The 27,751-nt window shown below is 37.1% G+C and overlaps 1 protein-coding gene across 2 annotated transcripts in view; it reads left to right on the forward strand.

The window, feature by feature from the left end:
- The window catches only part of PRKG1 (protein kinase cGMP-dependent 1), a 1,422,417-nt gene that overhangs the window by 267,649 nt on the left and 1,127,017 nt on the right, over positions 1 to 27,751 (forward strand). The window lies entirely within an intron of this gene.

A 27,751-nucleotide genomic window follows, 5' to 3' on the forward strand; every position in this document is an offset into this window, starting at 1 on the left:
CAGAGTTACCTATAAATCCTTATCAATGTGGGGAGGGTTGTGAGCTGAGTGGTAACTTTATTAGGTATACTTTGGGCTATTTGAATCATTACTGTAATAATGTCATTTATTAATGCCAAATTGAGAGAACCATTATTCTAGCTAGAGATACAGGAGACAAAAGTAGGTTGACGGTTATGAGTACACAAAACACAGAGTTTAGTTTGTCTTCTGTTATTTTTTATTTCTTATTGTGTTATTTTCCATAGAAACAACTGTTAACCTTTTTTTGTGCCCCCATCCATACTTATCAATAAATTCAAAGAGAAGCTTAATGATATACTAATAAAATTTGAGGATATTAGAAGCTGAGAGGATTAGTTCATATCTTGACTAAAAAAGCTCAAAAGTAAATGATAGAAGATAAACCTTAAAAAGAATGTACACTTACTCAATATTTTCAAATAATAGATGTGGAAGAGAAAATAAATTAACTCTGAAAGTTACAAAAGTACAAGTTTTAGGAAACTCTATTGTAGGTCAGTCAGAGAAATAAATGACTAACATTTATAACTGTCTGATATTGAAATGGTTAGGAGGTATCAACAAGGTGTTCCAGTAACAACTGGAAGATCCAGAGACTACTGGGTGAATCCTTGGTTAGTATTTTCCATTAGGCATTCAGCATCAGATTTCTTAATGGTAGTAAGATGGATGTATAGATAATATGGTATATCCATTATTTAGGGGAACTCTCTGTCCTTTGAACTCTTAACAGGCGGAGGCAGATTTACTGGTGGGCACACCGGGTGCATGCCCTGGACCCCGACTTCTGAAGGGCCCCACAAAACCCCAACTACACTTTTTTCTAATGACAAGAGGCCCAATATTTTCTTCTGCACCTATGGCCTCAATTGACCTTGATCCGCCTCTGCTAACGAGGCATTATTTTGAACTCTTCTGACATTTATTTCTGTGTAATATATTTATTTATATATGTCTTCTCTCATTTACTTGACTCTAAGTTCTTTGAGATACAGACTTTTCAATCATGCATATGGGTTTTAGTACCTAGCATAATATCTTATACATCACAAAGTGAAATAATGTGTAAGTAGATAAATGAATAAATTCTATAATATATTTTCTTCCATAGGTACCAGGAAATTCTAAGTTCTTGAGGGTACCGTGTGTGCCCTGTGCTTATAACAGGATGGTACACAGGACTACAGATGTTCTTGTTCTTTTTGGGGTGGTAGTACATGGAATTTACTATTTTTGTCTGAATATATTCAAGTGACCTTGTTTATTTATTAGAGGCAATCTGGTAGTCACTGAGAAAGGAAAGACACATAGCTAGATGACTTTCTTGGGGACAAAAATTGTGATTTATTTTCTTTATATTCCAAATGCCTAGTTCTCAAAAAATGTTGAATGCTCCCTGACTGTACATTAAGGTTTAGTTTTAAAAGATGAGTTGGAACTCTGCAATGAGAAATGGTATTTTATTTAGTGAAGGCAATAAGAATGAAGAGATGTGGCATAAAGTTGTTGTGGTAAGGCAAAGCATCTACGTAACTGAGGCATAAGGTGTGGTGGGGATGAGTGGTAGCAAAAAATGGTACAAAGGTGGTTGTAATCATAGCTGAGTCTAGTGAGGAAGGGCCTGAGTGCTTTACCAAAGAATGCAATTTGGGGCCTGAGGACCCTGGGAATTGAATTTATCTTATGGATACCTCTTATGGCTGCTCTACTTCAAGACAACTCTAAACCCTGATGATAATTTTCTGTCATTAGATCATATTCTTCAGAAACTGTAGTGCAGAAGCATGCGTGCGGTACCCAAAGTGATCTAGACTCTGGGTATTTGGGTTGGAATTCCCATAGGACACATGTTGAGATACACTTGTATTCTTGGGCACAAAGGCTAGCATTGCAGATGTTTGTGCATATAGTTTATGTTTGGGTTATTATTTCAGTTGTTATAGGTCTGAGATGAACAAGTTTAGCCAAGAAGTTATGTTATTGTGTCTTCTATTTGGAAACTTGACTTTGCAGTGAAACCTTAATGCTTAGAAGGCTTAGAGAGGCTGAGGTTATGGGGCTAGTGACAGAGTCTCTTTTCTGAAGCAGCTGCCACACCCTTTGACCTGAGTGAATTCTTCCTAAAATGTGCTTCCCCAAGTGGCTACTTATACAGCTTATACAGTTGGTTAATTTTTAACTGATGCTAGCATTTGCTGCTAAATTGATTTGGGAAACTCTCTAATTTAACTCTTCATATGTATTGCTGTCTCTGATGATGATCATTTTCTCTATAGTTTTAGAGTTAACAATGTTATTTAAGTAAATTGTTTTTTTAGGGAAAGTGAAAGAGAGAGAGAGGGCGTGTGCTTGTCAGACGTGACTCAATTGCATTTATGTTGCATATACTGATGATCATTGCTGCTGGAAACTAAGTCATCATTGTCTTGCCCGCTGCCATTTGGTTTACAGCCTCTTGAAAACCTCTTGATGGCTTCCATTTCAATAAAGATAGTATTAATTCCCTAGACTGCCATGGACCTCCAGGCCCTGGGTCCTCCTTACATTTTCTTCATTCCTGTATTGGAACCACATGGGCCTTTGTTCAGTTCTTGGAATTTGCACTGTTCCCTCTCATTGAGGCCTTTACATATACTTTTTCTCTGCCTAGAACAGAATGTGTTTTCCTTCCTTCTCCTGTAGTCACTCCCATGTGCCCAAAGGATTTCAACACAATCAACATTAACTGGAGGAATGCCATTCTGAGCCCTTCTTTGCCTGTGTCAAATCCTATTATAAGCTCATAGACTACTGATATTATTTTACTTGTCAATTACTGTTAGTGCATAGTGATGTTTTAGTCCATAATAGTCTGCATACACAATGGTGGTCTCATAAGATTATAGTGGAGTTGAAAAATTCGAATTGCCTCATGATGCCATTGCCATCATAATGTAGCACAACACATACTTGTGTTTGTAGTGAAGCTGGTGTAAACAAACCTAGTGCAATGCCAGTTGTATTATTTATTTATTTATTTGTATTTTTCCGAAGCCAGAAACAGGGAGGCAGTCAGACAGACTCCTGCATGTGCCCGACCGGGATCCACCCGGCACGCCCACCAGGGGGCGATGCTCTGCCCATCTTGGGGCATCACTCTGCTGCAATCAGGGCTTAAAGTATAGCATATACACTCATGTACAGTATGTAATACTTGATACTGATAATAAATATGTTACTGGTTTATATATTTACTATGCTATTTATTATTATTTTAGGGTATATTCCTTCTACTTATAAAAAGTAGTTATAAAACAATATGTCAACTTACTCTGGCACCACCCTCATATATCTTGTGTTTATCAAATCTCTTGCTTGCATTTTACCTTGTGCTTGATATAATCTTGTGTCGTTTTATAAATTTAGTATAGCCTAAGTGTACAGAGTTCATAAAGTCACCCGGGAATGCCCTACACCTCCACATTCAGTCACAACTCTCACAGACCCACCCAGAACAACTTGTAGTCCTGCAGGCTCCATTGATGCTAAGTGCCCTAAGGAGGTGGACCATGTTTTTAATCGTTTATACTGTACTTTAGGTTTAGATACACAAGTATTTACCATTTTTTAAATTACATCCTGTATTCAGTACAGTAACATTCTGTACAGGCTTGTAACCTAGCAGTAACAGCCTATACCATTTAGGTCTTTGTAAGTATACTCTATGATCAGGCATCCCCAAACTACGGCCTGCGGGCCACATGCGGCCCCCTGAGGCCATTTATCCGGCCCCCTGCCACACTTCTGGAAGGGGCACCTCTTTCATTGGTGGTCAGTGAGAGAAGCACTGTATGTGGTGGCCCTCCAACGGTCTGAGGGACAGTGAACTGGCCCCCTGTGTAAAATGTTTGGGGACCCCTGCTCTATGATGTTCACACTTGATGAAATTGCCTAACAGTGCATTTCTCAGTTCATATCCCTGTTGTTAAGTGGCACGTGACTGTATAAATTTAAATTAATATTTAAGATGATTTTGTTAATATCTTAATTTCCAACTAAAATGAAAAAACCCTCGAAATGTTGTTTACTGTGGATCTCAATGGCATAGTATCATGATTAGCAGAGAGTAGGTACTCAGTTATTTTTTGATAAATGAATAAATAAATGACATCATAATATTTTTTAATTGAGTAAGCGAGCAAGAGAGAGAGAGAGAGAGAGAGAGAAAGAGGGTCAGACAGACAGAAGAGAGAGAGATGACAAGCATCAACTCATAGTTGTGGTACCTTAATTGTTCATTGATTGCTTTCTCATATGTGCCTTGACCAGGGGGTTCCCGCTGAGCCAGTGACCCCTTACTCAAGCCAGCAACCATGGGATCCTGACTGTGATTCCACACTCAAGTCGGCAACCCCATGCTCAAGCTGGTGAGCCTCCCCTCCAACTGGTGACCTTGGGGTTGGAACCTGGGTCCTCAGTGTCCCAGGCTGACGCTCTGTCCACTATACCTACACCTGGTCAGGCAAATGACATCATATTTATACATTCTTGGAATCTCATGTCCCTTGTAAAAAGGAGTGGATCAATAGTTTATCTCATTCTGAATAAAGTTTTTATTGTCTATGCTAGTAATAAACTTACTCTATTTTTTCTAGAAATTTAAAAATGACTTACTAGATCACTTTTTAGACCTTTAAGATTTTATGAAATCTGTTGACAAGGCTAGAAGTGGTGAAGCTTGGAGCCAGATAAACCTGATTTCAAATCCTCGCTCTGCAACTTTGCTTGCCAGCTTTGTGACTCCTGCAATATAACTTAAGCTTTCTAAGCCTACTCTCCTCACCAAATTAAATGGCACTAAAATCCTCACTCAGAAATTTAGTGATATCTATCAAAATTTAAAATGTTACTAATTTTAACCAAGCAATATCACTTGCAAGTATTATATTTTAAAAAGTACAAGGACACTCTTTGCATCATTATTAGTAATAGTGAAAAACTAGAAACCACATGTTGAGAAAACTAGTTAATTAAATAATACAATATCCACTCAGTGAAACATTTTACAGCCACTAAAAGAATACAGATGTCTTACATGTGTAAACTTAGCAATGGGAAAATGAATTTGATATGAGTAGGCAAATAAATTATATGGAGAGATTCCCAAGACACAATGTGAAATAAAATGTTTCAGAAGACTATAAAAAATGCAGACACAATAGAAGAGTTCTAGAAGATGCCCGAAGCACTGGTAATAGTGGTTACCACTGGGAATTTAGATAGAGTGGTCCAGCTTGTGTGTGAGTAAGGGCGGTGTTTACTTTTTTCATTTCATATTTTACCTTTTTCATTTTTGGCCAAAACATGTATTATTTTAGTATTGATTGAATGGTTGATTGATTGCAAAAAGAGAGACAGACAGACAGACAGAAACAGACAGGAACGGAAAGAGTTGAAAAGGGGATCAACTCAGAGTTGTGACACCTTAGTTGTTCATTGATTGCTTTCTCATATGTGCCTTGACTAGAGAAGCTACAGCTGAACTGGTGACCCCTTGCTCAAGCCAGAGACTTTGGGTTCAAGCCAGTGACCTTGGGTTTCAAGCCAGCAATCTTTGGCCTCAAGACAGCGACCATGGGGACATGCCTATGATCCCATGCTCAAGCCAGCAATCCCGTGCTCAACCTGGTGAGCCCATGCTCAAGCCGGCAACCTTGGGGTTTCGAAACAGGCCCTCAGCATCCCAGGGCAACACTCTATCCACTGCACCCCCTACTGATCAGGCTACGTATATTATTTTTTTTAATCTCATAATACATAATAGTACCCTCTTAGGTTGCAGTGAGAGCAAAATCATATGAGATTAAGATGTGGTACAGACTGAAGTGTTAAATAGTCACTTTAAAAAGGAGAAACAGTCTTCACAGAGGGCTTTCCAGTTTGGAAGAGGATCATCAGTGTTTTAGCTTCCCCGGGTAGCCTGGTCTGGAATTTACCTTATGCAGGTTTTAGTCAATAGTGAGATCTGCTCCAGCCTTTCCCTGTGAAGTAAAAAGGGAGAGAGTGTCCCTCGTTCATTCCAGGGGGTAAAATGTCTCTACGCTGGGTCTCTGTAAAATGTGATTGCAACAAACATGTTTTATGCTAAATGTTGCAGAAGTTAACTTTTAGAAGGCAACCCCTGGTTGCTTTCTTACTAAAGTTAGATAGTTTCCAAATTTAAATTTTTTAAAAATATAGAAATATTAATGGCAAAGTGGGAAAGTAACATGAGTGCCTTGATCAGGCAGGTAGGTCATTGAATAGATCAAGTCATATTGGGGGCTCATGAAGTGTTCAGTCTTTGTTGTCATGCTGGAGTGAGTAGTTGCATTGTGTGTTTTTTTCATATCTGTCCCTGAGGAGCCCTAACTCTTAGTCTCTTCAAAGCATATTTATTCCCCCACCAAAGATTGCATGTCACTTCTTTGCTGCCTGAACCTGGATTTCTTTTTCTCATCCTCAGGAGTATATAAAAACTGCCTTTCACTGGAACCATACTTTTTTGTTGAGCTCTGCCATTGACTATGAGCTGATCACATACACACACACACTGAAAATCCACATTTTGAACTCGATGTTCTGATGAGCTCAGACCAAGGTCTGATATTTTTTTCTCTCTAAGATTTGTTGGATGTGATGTTTTCTGGGGGATTAGTCACTAACCTGGCAGTCGTCAATTGCACTCAACCTGAGCTTTACATTACAGTATAAAATGTATTGTTCCTTATCATGTACTGGTCGTTGATGGAGAATCTGGCAAAACCCCAGATGGAAACATAGCATTTTATCCTGGTTAACAATCTGAGGCTTTATGTTTTATTGTCAAGGTCACTGTATACCAGCCTATTTTTTACTGCCTATATTCTTGAAAACATTGAACGCTCATAACTTTATAGTTCTGCAAGATTCCTCAACTAACACATTGTCAGGTGGTTTTGATTGACTGTTTTTCACTTGGCAAGCTAAAAGTAATAAAAAGAGTTTCACAGAGGAGACATTCATGTAGGGGAGCAATTTTGGGGGTATCTGTGAGTACAAACTAAATCTGAGATCTCCAGCAGACCCGGTATACAGGACTCTAAAAGTAGAACAGTCTGATTTATTTGTGACAATGTACTTCAGCCAAATCTCTGTACTGGTTTGTTGGCAAAACCTAACATATGGCCTTTTAATGAGAGACACATTAATAATTGCAGATATGAGTAACACAGCAGCATCGTGGTTATGCTGTTTTTTATTCTAATAAGGAATTGAAGTTGGTTACTCAAGAAGCAGCAGTTTTCCACATATGGTATGCTCCTATCTGAAATACACTGTACTGCAGAAAGGGGGTGCTAAATGGTATACACTTGGAAAAAGATATATGTATATATGCTTTATATATATATATATATATATATATATATATATATATATGGCTTATGCTTAAATTTTTCAAGCACTGTAATATCACAATAAGCATTTTATAATAGGTGAATTATATTCTATATTGTCATCTGAAAACAAAATCAATGGTGACAATATTTATTATCTTACTACCCTTTGAGAAAAATACCTGTGGGGGTGCCTAAATACAATAGGACAAAATAACAATTCTTGACAAATGATCAAACAGAAGTGGTGGCTGTTTGTAGAATATAAGACATTGTCCAATGAAATATTAAAATGAAGTGTAAATTCTTTTTTTGTCCTGTACTAAATGTTTCTTTAGCTGATCCTAGCTACACTTACCAGGAGACATGTCCTCATTCCTCTTTCTGATTAATTCATTAGAGATGTGGTCCTAATTAAAGTGAGCTAATCAATCTACTCATTGGACAGAGATCAATCAGATTATTTCTCTTGAGTATCTGAACAAAGTGGCACAAAAACTTGAGCCAGTCAGTGACGAATTTCAAAACTAGAATGTGATATGCAGAGTGGTCTGTATAGGTGGCCATGTTGGCCATATACAAGACACACATGCCCTGGAAGGCGAAGGGTGAAGATGGAATGGGCAGTCAAAGAGAATGTGGTGGAGAATATAGATGCAGTACTGAAAGAGAGAGCTGGAAGGAACCACTTCAGGATCTGACTTCCTCCTTGTTACTCTAACACCATGCTTGATGTTGTATCCACACTATAAACTTTCATTTATCTAAGCTACCTGAAGTGTGTTTCTGTTTTCTACAACCAAAAGAGTCTTGATGACAATATTCAATTTTACAACATGATTTTATGTCCATGGTGATGATTTGGAATTTATTTCTTCACTCAAATATGCAATTCAAGATGATTGTATGAAAAGCCTCTAAGATAATGGAAAGACTAGAATGGATTCAGTATTAGAATGTAATAAAAATAGTGTTCAACTATGGGAAATGTATTCCAGATGGAATGTTATTAAAACTTATAAGTCTAGAGTAAATATGAACATGTTCACCAAATTCTTGAATATCATAACCAGATGGCATTCTTGAAGACTTGAAAAGGATTATTTTCATTCAATTGAGCAATATTACTTTCCAGACAGGAAAAGGGTAAATTAAATTTATTAATGGTTTAGGCTTAGAGTATAAATGAGGGACTCAGATAAATTCATGTCAGAGACAAGTGGTTGAGATAAATTAGAGAAGTTTGAGAAATAATATTGCACTTTTTAAAGGACACTAGTAAGAATATTTTGCTTCCCCAGAAAACACCACCTTGATATTAGTATCAAATTCTACAACAACCAGTATCATTTCTTCCAGTGTTTTCTATAAATAGCAGGCATAAAATTTGGCCCATGACACTTAGAAGTCTTGTTTCTTTCTTTTTATGAATCAGATAAATCTGATCCATTCTTTTGCCAAGAGGGGGGACAATTTATAGTATCCTGGAAATTTGGGAAAAGTCATTTTTAAGTTTACTAAAGTCAGAAATGAGATTTATGTTTTCTAAATCCATATGGATCATTTCAAATTAGGTGTCTATTTAGTGCTAAATCTGTCCATGGAGTAATTTCACCCAGCTCCATGATTTTGGACAAGGTATTTACTTCTCAAGGTTGGCTTAGGCAGCCTGTCTAAATTCATCAAAGATCATCAAAGATCATTTTATCTCTCAAGGTTTTGCATGATAGTGCTTTGATACCGACCAATCTTTCTACAAAAAACTTCCAGGTTATGATGGGATTACTGACTTCTTTAGCTGATGAATATTCTTTAAAATTTGGGAGTATTAGTGTTTTCTACCCCAGTTGTACAGAAGATAATATGACGTGTATTATCTAAACTGGGCACTCTTGAAAGGAAAAGAACATTATTAATAGTAATGCCAGAACAGCAGACATAAACTGGAATGACCAAACCAAGTAAACCAAGAGGTATGATTAGCCTAACTGAAACTATTCAGAAATGATGTTGGAATAATAATAGCATGAGAGATACTCCTGATCTCTCCCCTAAATTTCAAAAATTGAACAACTATAATGTAGCAAATGAACCCAGCTGGGCTCGCAAGTGCGCCTGAAAGATCCTTGCACCAAATGGACTAACAGTGAAACGGGTGAAAAGGAGGGCAGAAGATAAAACACATACATAATGGGCTTTGAAGAGTAGAAGAGACAAACCTGGACTGACTGTTTTCTTTCTCTCTGCTGGACTATGGGGAGGAGGGAAGCTCAGGCTCTCTGGATTTGATCTGAGGGATATGGAGAGGGAAACTTGGAATGACTGGGTCTCCTTCTGCCAGGAGGAGCAGTGTGATAGGGGAAAAGGGGGAGATAAACCAAAGCAGCCAGAGTGTGGGGTCACGGCCAGTGGTCCCGTCATCTGCCTTCAGCCCACACTTGGCAGAGACAGAGAAAACTAAAATGTGGCTCCCCCACAGCTTCCCAGATTCTACCTCCCTCACCTTGCAGTACTGAGAGTGGCAGAGACAAACCCCAGAGCCAGCTATGCAGAGCTGCTTTCCCTCCTGAAGAACAGAGGTGTTCTATGTCTGAACCCAGGTCTGTTGAGGCATGTGAAAAAGTACCTGGAAGCCTGGGATCTCCATTATTAGAGTCCCAAAGTCCTCACAACATACTCCATGCACCAACATGACTGCATCTCCTCCTACATCATTATCACAGCATCATCTCAGTGGACGGCACAGGAACTTCACAGAGCTAAAAACTATAATGCAGCAACACCTACTGGAAGAAACCTCTCAAATCTGAAATTTATTTTTTCTTTTTTATGCACTTTTTTCTTTTTTTTTCTCCTTATTTCTTTCTCTTTCACTTTTGAATTTCATTTTTTTAATTGTTATATTTTTATTCTTATATTTTTGGGTGTTTTGTTTTTGATTTTTTACTTTGCTTTCAATTTTCTGTGGTTTTTACTTGTTATAATTTTTTAAATATATTTTATTATATATTTTTAATTTCTCATTTTTTAGTTTTTTTGCAGTTTTTTTTTGGTTAGGGTTTTTAACAATACCACTCTCAACTGCCATCAAAGAAGAAGAAATAGAATACCATAGCTACACAAGACAGAGATGTAATTTTAGAAATAAAATGAAAAATCTCCAGAAAAAAATCTCAATCACATGGAAGCCTTGGAGTTAAATGATAGAGAATTCAAACTTGAAGTTCTGAAAATATTCAATGAGATGCAAGAAGATACCAATAAGCAACTTAGTGGGCTTAGAAAAAAAAAATTAACGAACAAAACAAATACTTCACCACGGAGATTGAAACTTTAAATAAACAGAGATGAAGAACTCAATATGTGAATTGAAGATTGAAGTAGTAAGTTTAGCAAATAGAACAAACTAGGTAGAGGAAACAATCAGTGACATTGAAGACAGACAACTAGAGATGCCACTGAGAGAAGAGGAGAGAGACTCACAACTTAAAAAAACTGAGAGCTCTATAAGAATTGTATGACTCCATCAGAAAGAGAAATATAACAATAATGTGTATATCAAAAAAAGAAGAGAGAAAAGGGAATGGAAAGCTATTCAAACAAATAATTGGAGAACTTCACAAATGTATGGAAAGAGTTAGAGCCTCGAATCCAAGAAGCAAACAGAATGACGAGTTACTACAACCCAAATGAACATACTCCAAGGCACATTGTAATAAGATTGTCAAAAATTAATGACAAAGAAAGAATCCTCAAGGCAGCTAGGAAAAGATGACCATAATATATAAAGGAAAGCCCATTAGGTTATCATTAGACTTCTGAGAAGAAATTCTGTAAACCAGAAGAGAGTGGACCCAAACATTGAAAGCACTGAAAGAGAGGAATTACTGGCCAAGAATACTATATCCATCAAAGTTATCCTTCAAACGTGAAGGAGAAATAAAAGCATTTATAGACATACAGAAGCTGAGGGAATTTATCACCAGAAAATGCCCACTGCAGAAAATACTCAAGGGGGTTATTTGACCAGACATAAAAAACAAAACAAATCAAAACTACAAATCAGCCTGACCAGGCGGTGGTGCAGTGGATAAAGCGTTGGATTGGGATGCGGAGAACCCAGGTTCAAAACCCCGAGGTTGCCAGCTTGAGCATGGGCCCATCTGGTTTGAGCAAGGCTCACCAGATTGAGCCTAAGGTCACTTGCTTGAGCAAGGAGTCACTCAGTCTGCTGTAGTCCCCTGGTCAAGGCACATATGAGAAAGCAATCAATGAGAAACTAAGGTGTCACAACAAAAAATCAGTGCTTCTCATCTCTGTCCCTTCCTGTCTGTCTGTCCCTATCTGTCCCTCTCTCGTCTCTCTCTATCACAAAAACAAAACAAAACAAAACTACAAATCAAAGCTTCAAGAAAGTCAAAATAAAAACAAGGATAATCTGTAACAACAATAACATAAAAGGGGAGAGGATAAAGATCTGCAGTAGTAAAGGAAGATGGGGTGTAGAAACACTCATAAGACAAAGGACTCTTGTGCATATGAACATTTTTCTCTTAATAACCTAATGGTAACCACCCACGAATAAGCTACTACTGAAGGACATAGCTTAGGAAAGAAGAAACAGGGGAAAGAACTATGGAATACCACCAATCAAACACAATTGAAAGAAACAAAAAAGAGAACCAAACAAGACACAGAGTTACCAGAAAACAAAATATAAAATGGCTATAGGAATTCCTCAAGTGTCAACAATTACCCTAAATGTAAATGGACTGAATTCACCAATAAAGAGGCACAGAGTAGCAGATTGCATGCATCAAAAAGGAGAACCTAACCATATGCTCCCTTCAAGAGACACATCTAAGCTAAAAGGACAAAAGTAGTCAAAGTGAAAAGTTGTAAAATGATTCTCCAAGCAAATAATATCCAAAGAAAACCAAGTGTAGCCATACTCATATCTGACCATGCTTACTTCAAGACAACAAAGGTAACCAGAGAAAAACATGAACATTTCATAATGAAAAAGGGGATATTGTATCAAAAAGACATAATAGTTTTTAATATCTACACACCAAACCAGGGAGGACTAAAATATATAAAACGTCTAATAACTGATCTAAAACTAGAAGCAGACAAAACACAATCACACTTAGAAATTTCAACACACAATTGACAGCTTTAGGTAGATCATCCAAAAAGAAAATTAAAAAAATATATCGGCCTGAAATCACACTCTGAACCAGATGTATAATAGACATTTAAAGGACATTTCATCCCAAAAAATCAGATTATACATTCTTCTTCAGTGTGCATGGAAACATTCTCAAGGATAGACCATATGTTGGGACACAAAAGTAAAATCAACAAATTCAGGAAGATTGAAATTATACCAAGCATATTTTCTGATCGTAACGCCTTGAAATTAGAATTCAAGTGTACAAAGGAAGTATAGAAACCCACAATCTGTACTTCTAAAAAGGAGTGGGTCAAAGAAATAAAAGCAGAGATAAAAAGATATACACAGAAAAATAAAAATGACAATATAACATATCAAAATTTCTGGGATACAGCAACATAGTAAAAATGGCCATTTTATCCAAAGCAGTATACAAATTTAATGCAATACCCATCAAAATCCCAATGTCGTTTTTTAAAGAAATAGAACAAAAAATTACCAGGATTATATGAAACCATAGAATACCTGAATAGTCAAAGCAACCCTCAGAAAAAAGAATGAAGCCAGAGATATCACACTACCTGACTTCAAATTATACTAGATCCATGATAATCAAAATATCATGGTATTGGCAGAAGACAGATGTATAGACCAATGAAACAGAATTGAGAGCCTAGAAATAAAACTACATATGTATGGACACATTGTCTTTGACAAAGGAGCCAAAAACACACAATGGAGAAAAGAAAGCCTCTTCAATAAATGGTGCTGGGAAAACTGTCAAACCACATGGAAAAGTATGAAACTTGACTATAGTTTGTCCCACTGCACAAAAATTAATTCAACATGGATTAAGACCTAAATACAAGATCTGAAACTATGTCACATAGAAGAAAACATAGATATTAGCTCATGGACCTTGGCTGTAGAAAAAAATTTATTAATTTGACCCCAAAGGCAAGGGAAGTAAAGGCAAAAATAAATGAATGGGACAATATCAAACTAAAAAGCTTCTGCACAGCAAAAGAAACTGACAACAAAACAAGTTGGCAGCCAACTAAATGGGAGATATTTGCAAACAACAGCTCCAATAAGGAATTAATATCCAAAATATATAAAAAGCTCACAAAGCTCAGCAACAAAGAAGCAAGCAGTCCAATTAAAACATGGGCAGAGGACCTGAATAGACACTTCTCCCAAGAGAACATACAAATGACCAACAGGTATATGAAAAGATGCTTATCTTCACTAGCTATTCAAGAAATGCAAATTAAACTACAATGAGATACAACCTCACACCAGTTAATAACAAGTGTTGGAGAGGTTGTGGAGAAAAATGGAACCCTCATTCACTGCTGGTGGGAATGCAAATTTGTCCAACCATTATGGAAGAAAGTACGGTGGTTCCTCAAAAAATTAAGAATAGAATTACCGTATGACCCAGCAATCTGTCTACTGGGTATCTACCCCCAAAACTCAAAATCGTTGGTATGTAAAGGCACATTTACCTGACCTGTGGTGGCGCAGTGGATAAAGCGTCGACCTGGAAATGCTGAGGTCGCTGGTTTGAAACCCTGGGCTTGCCTGGTCAAGGCACATATGAGAGTTGATGCTTCCGGCTCCTCCCCCCCTTCTCTCTCTCTCTGTCTCTCTCTCTTCTCTCTGTCTCTCTCTCTCCTCTCTAAAAATGAATAAATAAAATTAAAAAAAAAATAAAGGCACATTCACTCTCATGTTCATTGCAGCATTATTCACAGTGGACAAGACATGGGAACAACCAAAGTGCCCCTTGTTAGAGGATTGGATAAAGAAGATGCGGTACATATACACAATGGAATACTACTCAGTCATAAGAAACGATGACGTGGTGACATTTATGACAACATGGGTGGACCTTGAGAACATTATGTTGAGTGAAACAAGTAAATAGAAAAAGCTAAGAACTGTATAATTTCACACATAGGTGAGATATAAAACTGAGACTTATAGACATAGATAAAAGTGAAGTGGTACCATGGGGAATGGGACCTGAGTGACTGGAAAGGGGGGAAACAGTAGGAGGGGCGCTGTTTTGAAAATTCTGGGGGAAAATTCTAACTCATGTAAAGAGGGACAAATATAAGGTGACAGAAAATGATTTGACTTTGGGTAATGGGTATACAACATAATCAGCAGTTTAAATGCTATAGAAATGTTCACCTGAAACCTATGTACTCTTACTGATCAATGTCACCCTGTTAAAGTTAATTTTCTAAAAAAAGAAAAACCTATCCAAGTTCATCTTTACATTGGGAATAGCTTTGTGACCAGAACTTGGGATGAAGACTGTCCAACCCCTTTCTGATTGTTATATTGCTTCTTTATGTAGGTTAATTAGTTCAACTAGGTTATACTAGAATCTTACAGAAGTGAAGAAACCTGGTTCTTTAAATGAATTCACATCTATACTATAGTTCAAATTTATGTTCAGAATGTAAATTACTTGCCTCATCTCCAGGTTTATGGGGAGTTAGAAGAAGTATTACATGAGAAATGCTATATATTAACAACAAAGATAATTGATATCATTGGAAATAACAAATTAACTAATTTTAGTATCCTTAAGGCCTGCGGTGACTATTTGCATGAAAGAGTTGCTCAGAAATGTATGCTGTATGAAAAAGCACAAGGCTAAGGCCCTTCCTTGGGGAATACACAGGTTTGGTGAGGATGACATAGCAGTCCGTTTCCATGGGGTCCAGGGCACGTGTACATATTTAATAAGACTTGCCAGTAGCAATACTAAAATGTTTAGTGGTTCCTGGATTATGGGACAGAGAGACTGAAATTGGAGGTTTGGGAGAGAATAGACTTCACTTCCTATAAGAATAATTAATACACGACACAAGTGGTGAGATATACAACGTTGAATAGCAGCTGTGCTTGAAGGCTTTAAGAGATCTCCCCTAAAGATAAAGGACCATGAAAAATGAGTTTTTAGAGTTTTGAGAATGATTAAGTAAATAAAGGAATAATGTTTGAAAAAATAAAAAGCTTATTACAGTACCTCTATAAATATCTAAAAAGAAATTAAGTTCTGATTAAGAAATTACAAGTACTTCTGACACAAGTGATAGTTATTTTTCTCATTTTAAATTTTCAGAAAAAGAAATAATGTCCTGCTGTTGACCTTAGTACTTCTGCGTCTTATTCTTAACAAGTTTAAGTCCCTGGGTCTTTCAAGTTGATTAAATGCAGCTTTAGACAGTGTTATTGCTAGAAATGAATGAATTCCAGATTTACCTCACTTACAGGTATCTGCAGTATTATCTTAATATATCTGCAGGTATTTTCCTTATGGAGAAAAGATCTTATTGGAATTGCTCATTGTAAAACCCTAAGAAGATAATTATTATTTTTGAATTACAAATACACTTCTAATATTCAAATGTAAGAATTTTTGTAACTAAATTTTTAACTCATGCTGATTTAATTAGTAGCATGATTTTTTGCTATGTCCCAGAAAGCACTGATTTACATACAAGTAGTAATAGAATAACAGAATCATAAAATGTCAGCATACTGTGGTTTGTCAAATCACCATAGACAATTTTATTGCTATTTAAAAATATTTTCACACATTATTTCAACACAAGGCTTCCACATTTAAAATATAAAGAGCTGATGTGGCCTGACTAGTAGTGATGCGGTAGATAGAATGTCAAACTAGAACACTGAAGTTCCAGGTTCGAGTCCCTGCAGTCGCCAATTTGAGTGCCGGCTCACCAGATTGAACACAGGGTTGCCTACTTGAGTGTGGGATCACTGACATGATCCTATGTCACTGGCTTGAGTCCAAAGGTCACTGACTTGAAGCCCAAGGTCACTGGCTGGGCTTGAGTCCCCTGGTCAAGGCACATGTGAGAAGCAGTTGATAAACAACTAAGGAGAAGCTGCTGCGAGTTGGTGCTTCTCATCTCTCTTCCTCCCTGTCTCTCTCCCTTTCTAAATAAATAAATAAACAAACAAACAAACAGCTGTTTTGAAAATTCTGGAATAAGGTCCTCAAGTTGAAATACACTTACAATTAAAAAAATCATTTGTTTTTATTTTAAAATATTTTTGTAATGTTTCCCTCATTCAGAATGTGTAGACACAAATAGTAAAATCAACAGGATTATAGTGAGCTTAAGGTAATCAATGGAAAAAAGAAATAAAGTTGGCCTTGGCCAGTGGCTCAGTGGATAGAGCGTTGGCCCAATGTATGGATGTGCCAAGTTCAATTCCTGGGTTCCGTTCCCAGTCAGGGCACCCAGAAGAAGTGACCATCGGCTTCCTCCCCTCACCCGCCCCTGCCTCTTCTTTCTCTCCTTTTTCCCCTCTGGAAGCCCGTAGCTCCAATCAGTTTGAGTCTGGGCCCGGGCACTGAAGATATCTTAATTGGAGTGCATCAACCTCAGGTACCAAAATTAGCTCAGTAACAGAGCATTGGCCCAAAATGGGGGTTGCTGGGTGGATCCTGGTTAGGGCACATGTGGAAGTCTGCTTCACTATCTCCCCTCCTCTAACCTAAAAATCAAACAAACAAAAAATAAAAAAAATAAAAAAACTAAGAAAAAATTTTTGAGGTTATAACTGAAAAAAAAAATTTTTAGAAAATAACTGTAGTTTTAGAAAACAGGATAAATATATTAGAAAATTAGAGTTTGGCCAGCTGTTCTGTTGAAATAAATAAAAATAGATTCTCTTTTCTTAGCTAAAATATCAACTCACACCCCCTCTAACCTTGCAAAAAAGAAACTGGTTCTTAAATAGTGTCTGCAACCCAGAAACCAGCAGTAAGTGATAGAAATATTGGCACATATAAAAACAATACAGCAACACGCCAGATTTCACGAGATTTTTTTAAAGTCAATTCAAAAATAATACAAAAATCAATACCAGGGGACCCATTCTAACACCTCTGACCCTAGTTAGCCCCCTTAACATGAACTACTACATATAAAAGTTCAAAGTGGTGCTTCCCAGCTATCCCGTTTTAGAACAGGCTGTGTAAAGAGGTTATGAAAAGCACACTTAGCCAAACAACTAGAGACATTAGGCATTTAGTTTTTTTTTTTTCTTTTTGCACATTTGGATAATGTGTGAAAATATTTCCAGCTTTGAAATGATCTTGACAACTTCTGTGCTGAAAGTGAGAGTTAGGGTGATTCGTTGACAGCAGCACACAGACACCGGACAGGTCAGTGGCAGGGAACAAGGAGCTGAGAGTGATGCTCTCACACCTTATAAGCCAGGGGTCCCCAAACTTTTTACACAGGGGGCCAGTTCACTGTCCCTCAGACCACTGGAGGGCTGGACTATAAAAAAACTATGAACAAATCCCTATGCACACTGCACATATTTTATTTTAAAGTAAAAAAACAAAACGGGAACAAATACAATATTTAAAATAAAGAACAAGTAAATTTAAATCAACAAACTGACCAGTATTTCAATGGGAACTATGCTCCTCTCACTGACCGCTAATGAAAGAGGTGCCCCTTCCGGAAGTGCGGCGGGGGCCGGATAAATGGCCTCAGGGGGCCGCATGCGGCCCGCGGGCCGTAGTTTGGGGACCCCTGTTATAAGCGCTTCTCTGTAATTAAGGGGCCTGGGTGTTTACAAGAGATGGAAAGGTGGTGAAAAGAGGTGATATAACGTAGTGGTTGAAAGTCCAATTCTAGAACGAAAAAGTCCTGGGTTTAATTTCTGGCTCAGTGGTATAATCTTGAGCAAGTGACTTACTACCCAGAAGCCTCAATCCTCCAGCTGTGAAATGGGATAGCAGTGCCTACTTCATAAGGCTAATGCGGTAGTTACTCTAATTATTCTTAAAGAGCTTAAAACATAATATGAAGAAACTTCCAATAAATATTTTTATTAGTTACTGAAGACCTAAGAAAGGTCCAGAATTTCTAAGACCCACATGGCCACCAAGCTCTCATATCTGACCACATATTAGTTTAGATGCTGTCACAAACATTGCTACGTATAAATATTAAAGACTCTCACTTGCCTGGCACATCGTAGGGACTCAATATATTCTGTCGAATGAATAAGCTGTGGTTTCATTGTTAAATAAAGACAAAATACCATGTGTACACTAACTCAAAAAGTCAAACAGAGAAAGACAATTGCCATATAATTTCTCTTATATGTGGAATCAGAAAACAAAATAAACGAAAAACAAAGCATAAACAGACTCAGATACAGAGAATAAACCAATGGTTACTAGATGGGAAGGTGGTTGAGGTGCTAAATGAAAGATGTGAAGGGATTAAAGAGTTAGAAAATAGTCACAAGGATGTTCAGTACAGTATAGGGAATATTATCAATAATATTGTAGTAACTATGTATGGTGCCACATGGGTCCTACCGAGACTTTTTAGGGAGATCACTTCAAAGTTACATAATAGATATGTAAATATCTATTATGTGGTACTCCTGACACTAACATAATGTTGAATGCCAATTATAATTGAAAAAATTTAAATATATACACACACACACAAAAAAAAAACAACAAAAACCCCTAAACACCACTTTTACCCATCTCAGGTCATATCTTCCAATACTGTAAAACATTTATTGGCTTTGCATGCTACTCTGATGAGACCAAGTCAGCCAGATTGAATTACTGCTGTTTTATTAAGCATGGCAATGCATTCTTTTAGCCTTATCATTGTTTTTCGGAGTCCTTCTCAAGCATCCTTCCCCTATCAATTTTGCTTGATAAAAAGTTATTCTTTAAGATTCATCTCAAGTGCTCCCAACTAAACTGTAGGTATGGTAGCCTCGTTGCATTATGTGCTTTAATTATGTCTTATCTTACCTTTCACAAAACCGTCTAGTTCATTTGGCCATAACCTTTCAAATGTTTGTGTCTCCTCCAGTGTCTAAGAAAATATATTCACCCAAATGTTCAGTATATACTGGTATTTACTTAATTAAAAGAATGCTTCTAAATAACACAAAATGATGGAGGATCCAGAAAAATATCAAGAGGAATATCATCATGAACACAATAAAAGACTTCGTATGTGTAGTCTGATGGAAATGCAGAATGATCCTGGTAGTTACTTGAAGGAAACTCCCTGCTTAAAGAACTAAACGGTTGGAACAGCGTAAATATCAGCATCTTAAAGATTTAAAGCAGCAATTTTCAACCTTTTTTATCTTATGGCACACAAACTAATTACTAAAATTCTGTATCACACCTAAAAATATATATTTTTGCTGATCTGACAAAAAATAGGTATAATTTTCATTTATTCATACTAGATGGCTAATTGTTGTGCTGTTGTCATTTTTTTATTTGACAGACTAAGGGAAAAGAGGTCAGTGCCCCTGACTAAAAAAGTTAGGTATTGTGTGCTTTAAAAATTCTTGAGGTATACCAATGTGCTTCTTGCGGGATACTGGTAGAAAAATCACTGATCTAAGATTCTGGACCAGAATTAGTCTAGCTTTGGAGTGGATACCTTCCAAGATAATAATAAAATGAGAAAATGGTTCTTGACTTTTTTTGTCTGACTTATTTTGCTTAGCATGATATTCTCAAGATCCATCCATGTTGTCGCAAATGGCAGTATTTCACATTTTTCTATAGCTGAGTAATGTCCAATTGTGTGTGTGTGTGTGTGTGTGTGTGTATGCTTTTTACCACATCTTCTTTATCCAGTCATCTACTAAGAAACACTTTGGTTGTTTTAATGCCTTGGCCAGTGAACATAGGGAAAAAATATCTTTGTGAGTAAATGTTTTTGAATTATTTTAAATTGGTGAGTTGTGAGTCATACGGTTAATCTATTTTTAATTTTTTAGGACCTCTAAATACTGTTTTCCGTGGTGGCTGTACCAGGTAACATTCCCACCAGCTGTGAAATGAGGGTCCCTTTTTTCCACCACCTCTCCAACACTTGTTATTATCTGTCTTGTTGATAATATCCATTCTAACAGGTGTGAGGTGGTATCTCATTGTAGTTTTGATTTTCATCTTTTTAATAACTAGTGAAATTGAGCATATTTTCATATATCCATTAACCATTTGTATGTCTTCTTGGGAGACATGTCTATTTAGGTTCTCTGCCCACTTTTGTAAAAAAAAAATTTCAATTTATTTATTAATTTTTAAAGAGAGAGAAATATTGATTTGTTGTTCTACTTATTTATTCATTCACTGATTTATTCTTGTATGTGCCCAGACCGAGGATCGAACCTAAACCTTGGCATGTTGGGATGATGTTCAAACCAAGTGAACTACCTGGTCAGGCTCTTCTGTTTATTTTTTAATTGGATTGTTTATTTTGTTGTTGTTGAGTTGTATGAGTTTTTATATATTTGAGATATTAACCCCTTGTTGGAGTTGTTCTTTGAAAATATGTTCAAGCCATTTGGTTGGCTGCCTTTTTGTTCTGTTGATGGTTTCTTTTGCTGTACAGCAGCTTTTCAGTTTGATAGAGTCCCATTTGTTTATTTTTGCTTCTATTTCCCTTGCATTTGGGGTAAAGTTTATGTAATCCTCTCTAAGACTAAGATCTACAAATCTAGTACCTGTTTTCCTATATGTGATTTATTTTTTCAGGTCTTAGATTTAGGTTTTTGATCCATTTTGAATTAATTTTTCTACATGGGGACAAGCATTAGTTTAGTTTCATTTTTTTGCATGTGGCTTTCCAGTTTTCTCTGTACTATTTATTGAAGAGATTTTATTTTATTCCATTGGTCTGTGTGTCTGTGTTTAATGACAGACCAATATCATGCTGTTTTGATTATTGTCCTTTTGTGATATATTTTGAAATCAGGCAGTGTGATATGTCTGGCTTTGTTTTTTTCCTCAGCCCTGCTTTGGCTATTCAGGTTCTTTTATGGTTTAATACAAATCTGATAACATTGAGGTTTTGATGGAGATTGCATTAATTCTCAAGAGCCATATGACTTTACTTACATGTGGGATATAAAACTGAAAGCAATAAATGAATAAATAGGACAAGCAAACAAAAACTCATAGACACAGACAATATTATCGTGGTTACTAGAGGAAATGATGTGGGCATAATAATGGATAAAGAGGGGGTTAAATATATGTTGACAGAAAATTTGACTATGTGTGGCAAATGCATAATACAATATATCAATGATGTGTCATAGAATTGTACGATTGAAACCTATATAATTCTAGTAATCAATGTCACCCCCGGGAGATTTAATAAAAAAATAAAATAAGTAAATTGGATTGAAACTATTTTTTTAAATAATAAAATAAAAATGTACATCTTTTCTATGTGTAGACCATTGGAAATTCTTAGCAATTATTCTACAGTGATTCCATTTGTAGCCATTCTTATTTTATAGTTTGTTAGTTTAGTTACATCTATTGAGAAATTGCCACATTCCACTCACTGAGCTGGGTGTTATACATGTGTTTTGTCTTTTAACCTTCACAATACCTCATGGTAGATATTATTTGGATTCTAGTTTCACAGATGAAGAACCAGAGGTTCAGGTATGCATAGCCCAAGTTCACAGAGTAAGGAAGTGGCACAGTCAGAATCTGAACCCAAATCTCCCCCAGGACAGTGGCCATGATGACACAGGCAACCTCTAGTGGTAGCTCATTTACTCTAATCATAAAAAGCACCTCCCTTAAGTAGTTGCTTCTTTCAGGGAATCACTGAATATCAGAGGTGGAAAAGATGTTAGCAAACATTTACTACAGCTCACATAATTTTAAGAGAAAGAAGGTGAACCAGAGGGAGATAAAGTTTCCTACGTTAGATCAGTGAGTTAGTGGTAAAATTGAGATGACCAGGAATTCTTTCTTACATTACCCTGGTGCAGTTTACCATGTGGCAGGAATAAGCAGCTCTAGAGATTAGCCTTGCAAAACCAAACCTATAAAGTGCCAGCAAATGTCACATTCACATAACAGATGTTGTTTTAGATTACAATTATTGTCACTGACTCGTTCTGCCAGGTCCTCTCTTTTTAGACATCAGAGCCCAATTTGACAACCTGTAGAATTTCAGATACACAGAAAATGTTCTTCTCTTCTTCCTGCCCCATGTACTCTGCAAATTTGAGATTATGCCTGAGATAGTGAAAATGCCTCGAAAAAGCAACTGTTCAGTAATCCAAAAACAATTTTCTAAACAGCATTATTTTCATGAGCTATATTCAAAACCTTGGATCCCAAAGATTCACATCATTGTCAGTGGAAAATAGTTTCTGCCCTCAGTGCCAAAAAAGAGGAAGAGAAAAGAATAAAATTGATAGAACAGAGAACAGTTTGGCTGGAAATGAAAAAGAATACTGAGTAAGTTGGGATGATCTCAGAACTAAAATTTTTTTTAAATTATTATTATTAAGTGAAAGTGGAGAGGTAGAGGGACAGACTCCTGTATGTACTCCAACCAAGGTCTACCTAGCAAGCCCACTATGGGCGATGCTCTGCCCATCTGGGGCCATTGCTTCATTGCTTGGCAACTGAGCTATTTTTAGCACCTGAGGCAAGGCAATGGTGCTATCCTCAGTACCCAGGGCCAACTTGCTCAAATGAGCCAAGGCTGTGGGAGGAGAGTAGAGAGATAGAAAGAGAGAGAAAAAGAAAGGGGAGAGGTGAGGAAGCAGATGGTCGCTTCTCCTGTGCACCCCGACTGGGAATCAAATGTGGGACTTCCACATGTTGGTCTGATGTTCTACTGCTGAGCCAACTGGCTAGGGCCAGAACTGATATTCAAATAGAATAATGGTTATGGATTGTGATGCAGAAGGATGGGGAAGTTGCCCTGTGTATAAATGACTGGTTGAGAAATTATTTAATGAGCACACTGAGGAAATAGGATATGCTGTTGGGAGAAGAGCTAGATAACCAAGTACAAATGTCAGACGCTGTGGGAAATGTGCCAAAGCCTGAAAATGCCAAAAACAAAAAAATATGTCTATGTTCAGAACAAGGAGATAGAAGATGAACGGTTGGTTCTACCGTAAGACTCTTTCCAGGAAGGAGTCACACTTTGTCTTCTCCCAACATATGTCAGTTTCCCTTTCAAGGGATGTAAATATTAGACTGGATGTGGTATAATACTAGTGAGAGAAAACTAAAGCTCAAGGATATGAGAACATCTAAAAACACCACACTGGTACTTTAAGTCCAATTCAGCAAACTGTTATTGCGAATTTATAATACCCTGACATTTTGCTAGATGCCAGCAATGTCCAGATGAATAAGACGCAATCCCTGCCATCAAGGGCTCACAGTCTAGGGGCTAAAACAACCACAAGAAAAGTTAATTATATAACAATGTGATAAATGCAATAGTATATTGAATTTACTGTTACTTTGTAGAGCTAAGAAGAATGGAAAAAGAGCAAGGAGATTATAACTGGCCAAGGCTGATGTAAATTTTAGAAAGAAACTCAATTTTCTGGTTTGTAGATAAATTACATTGGGTAGTTTGATACCAATTATGAGCAAAAATCTGGAACCAATTAATGAATAAAATATGGTAAACATAATTATAAGTTGAAGAGTCATCATGGATTTACTGAGAAAGATTAGACTAACTTACATGATTTCATTTCCTTTTTAGAAAAAGTAAATTTGACTGGAAGGCAAGAAACAAAATATAGACATGTTTATCATAGACATCATCTCATGTACTACTTTTCTGCAAGTATTCAACCAGGTCTTCAATGATATTCTTGTCAAACAAGAAATGTGTATATGATTGCTAGTATACTGAGATGAACTTGCAAATACCAATTAATTGGAAGACATCAGTGAGTAGGGAGCCTTCTAGTGGTGGGTGATAGGGTCCTTTTCCTTGATGTGACTGTGTGAAAATTTATATTCATTATTTAGATAATACATCAATAGGGGACTCCACAGGAAATAGACAACAGGGTCAAGCAGCAAAATCTGAGGAGAGTTTGATAAAGAGGCTATTGACATGTGGACATGAATAAAGGAAACTGATAAGGGATGGTGCAAAGTCTCAGAACTGGCCTGACAAATGGAGGAGAAAGATCAGACCCTGGAATTGATAATGAAGTCAGAGAAGCAAGCAGAAGGCTTATGCCCTGGTCAGGACTCAGGATGCATTGCACTGATGCTCTGCTTGTTTGTCCCTGCTTTGCGATTCCTGCAGGTACCGACCCACCTCCATGCACTTTCTCTTCCCTGGACTCATCATCTGCACAGGGACCTGTTGAAGTGGTTTGCTCCTCTGTATATCAGCTATTTTCCTGCCTTTGATTTATTGCTTGTGAAGACCTTAGTTAGATCTTTCCTGATGTACTATTATAGTGACATGGACACTTTTGTTCCCCATCATGCTTGTGAACTTTTGGCAGGGTGTTTTTTGATGCACCAGTGAATGAGAAGAAATATGGGCCTGACACTAACACTTGAAAGAACTTGGATGAACTTGGAAATGCTAATTAATTGGTAGATATCAATAGATACGCTTCTAGAGAAGATGGGAACAGAGCAATTGTACTTAGAGGAGACTATTGTCTGAATTTTTATGGTGCCCTATTCCATCTTCCTGGTAAATTTCTAAATATTTTCTTCTCATTGCGTCGATAAATAAATTATTCTTAGAATAAAGTATGACATAGTTGTTCCCAAACAAATATAATTTTTTAGGGTGTTTTCTTGAAACCATAGCGTCTTTCTTGGGCCAGTCTTCAAATGACTATTTTCTTATTTGAGGACATACAAGCAGTAATAAAAATTTCTCAGGAATGAACAACATAAATACTCTCAAAATGTATCGTAGGTACTTTTCATAACAGATAATACCTATAGGGCTAACCAAGACTTGTTAGTAATTTAATGAGACTCCCTATAGTTTATGTATCAAACTGAAAAGAAAAAAAAAACAAACAAGCATTTGGGTTTGATCAAGGAATATTCTCTTTCTTCCTTTTCCATCATTTATATTGCCAAGGTGAATCCAAGATAACAGGTTGATCCAGGTAGACTGAAATTTTAATATCATTTCTGAGTTCACTCTCTTGTCTAGAGGGATATGCAAAATAGATCATATTTATTTATAAATTACTCAGAGAAGTTCTTTCTCTCACACTCTCTCTCTCTCATCCCTCTTGCTGTGGAGGTCCCTGTTTCAAAGAACCAAAAAGTCCTCTTTTAATTTCTCAGAACGTCCTAAAGGACCCCTCTGGGGATGGAACATTGTGAGGTTGCTATACTCTTTCATAAGTTTTAAACTTATATATTTTCCAATTACTAAAAGAAAGTGACTTCACATATCAGTATATTTGAAATGAAAACCTTCTTAAGATAAAAGATGATGTTACCATCGTTTCAAAAGAGAATGATATTTGAATGGTCATAATTTTTCTATTATGTGGCTCTTTTAGAACCACTTACTGAAAAAGAAATGTTTGAGAGCTCATTGAAGCTGCTTGAGGTTACTTTACAATTCTTTCCCACAACTGAGATTGTATCGTTTTAACTGCAAACTTGACAGTGGAAGCTATTTCCTTTGTGAATTCTGGGACTACATTCTGGAGCCTGTGGGCATATCAATTCAGATTGCTGCCTTCCCTCACCCGGCAAGGCAGCCAGTCAAGTAGAACACCACGAGGTGATTAGAATTTTACTGCCCCCAATTACTGACCGCAGCTTTTTCTCAGTCTTCCTAGCTTCCTGCTTAGTAACAGGAATGTGGCAAGCACTGAATTGACAACCAATTTCTTTCTTGCTCTCATATTTAAAATAAGGTCTTAAGGATATAAAACAGCCAATTAAACATTTTACTTGGGCTTTCCATTAGAACTTTAAACTCTCAGTACCCGGGGCTTACTCAGGCCACAGGATTCTCACAATATTTCTGGTTAAAATGGACTTAATTATATAACAACATCTGGGTCCCCATTACCCAGGGAATGTAGGAGAAAGTCGGTGACTGGGGAAGTGGCCAAGGCATCTTTCACTATATAAATCTTCCTTCTTTTCTCTAGGTACTATTTTTAGAAATTTAAGACATCTAGGTCAGGAATTAAAGTCATCCTTGTGTAATAGTTAATAGGACTTTAAAGACATGTGTGCCATCTTTCTTATTTTGTGAACGATGAGGGTTTTTTTTTTTAAATTCATCATGTCAATTCAACAGTATTGGTTGATTCTCTTCTGAATAAGACATTGTGCCAGACACTGGGGAGACCGGCAAGATGAATGAGCTTCACCCTCTGCCTTCAAGGAGTAGAGGACATGTTTATTTATATAGCATTAATCAGAATGTGTTTGACCATTTTTGACTTAAAAACATCCATTTCGTATGACACAGCTTAATAATAAGGGTTTTAGTCATGCTTAAAGTAATATCATGCCTAAGGACTAAAGATCTTAAATATAACTGTTGGAATATGGGAAGGCTTTATGGGACATATATGATTTTAGTAATGCCTTGAAGCTTGAGTGGAACCGGAAACTCGTTAAACTAATCTGCTTTTGTCCTAGATAGTAAGAAGCTTGTTCAAGCAATAGAGCACACAAAGTCAGAGTTATACTTAGAAAATATCAAGGAGTTTAGAATGACTCAAACAGATAATTCATGGGTAGGACAGAAAAAGACAAATAGAGATGCAACAGTAAACTATGGTGTGATAGTGCATATTTATTAGGCTAGAAGGAAGCATCATAGATGTTGGAGAAGAAAGAAGAAAATTCACAGCTATGCACCTACTATTCCACCATTCTTTTTTTGTTTTGTTTTTTAGGTGAGAGGAGGGGAGATAGGCAGTTTCCCTCATGAGCCCCAACAGGGATCTACCCGGCAACCCCATCTGGGGATGATGCTGGGACCCAAACTATTTTTAGCACCTGAGGCTGATGTGCTGAGACCAACTATGTTATCCTCAGGGCCCGGGGTTGATGCTTGGACCAATTGAGCCACTGGCTGTGGGAGAGGAAGAGGGAAAGAAGGGGGAGAGAAGCAGATAGTCACTTCTCCTGTGTGTCCTGACTGGGAACTGAACCAGGAACGTCCATATGTCAAGCTGCTCCTCTATCCACTGAGCTGCTGGCCAAGGCCTCCACTATTTCTGAGATCAACACTTGTGCTCCCCAAGATGGGCTGACCTTCTCAGGCACAGAAAATTAATAAAC

Source organism: Saccopteryx leptura, chromosome 9 (assembly GCF_036850995.1).
Source record: "Saccopteryx leptura isolate mSacLep1 chromosome 9, mSacLep1_pri_phased_curated, whole genome shotgun sequence".
Taxonomy (NCBI): Eukaryota; Metazoa; Chordata; class Mammalia; order Chiroptera; family Emballonuridae; genus Saccopteryx; species Saccopteryx leptura.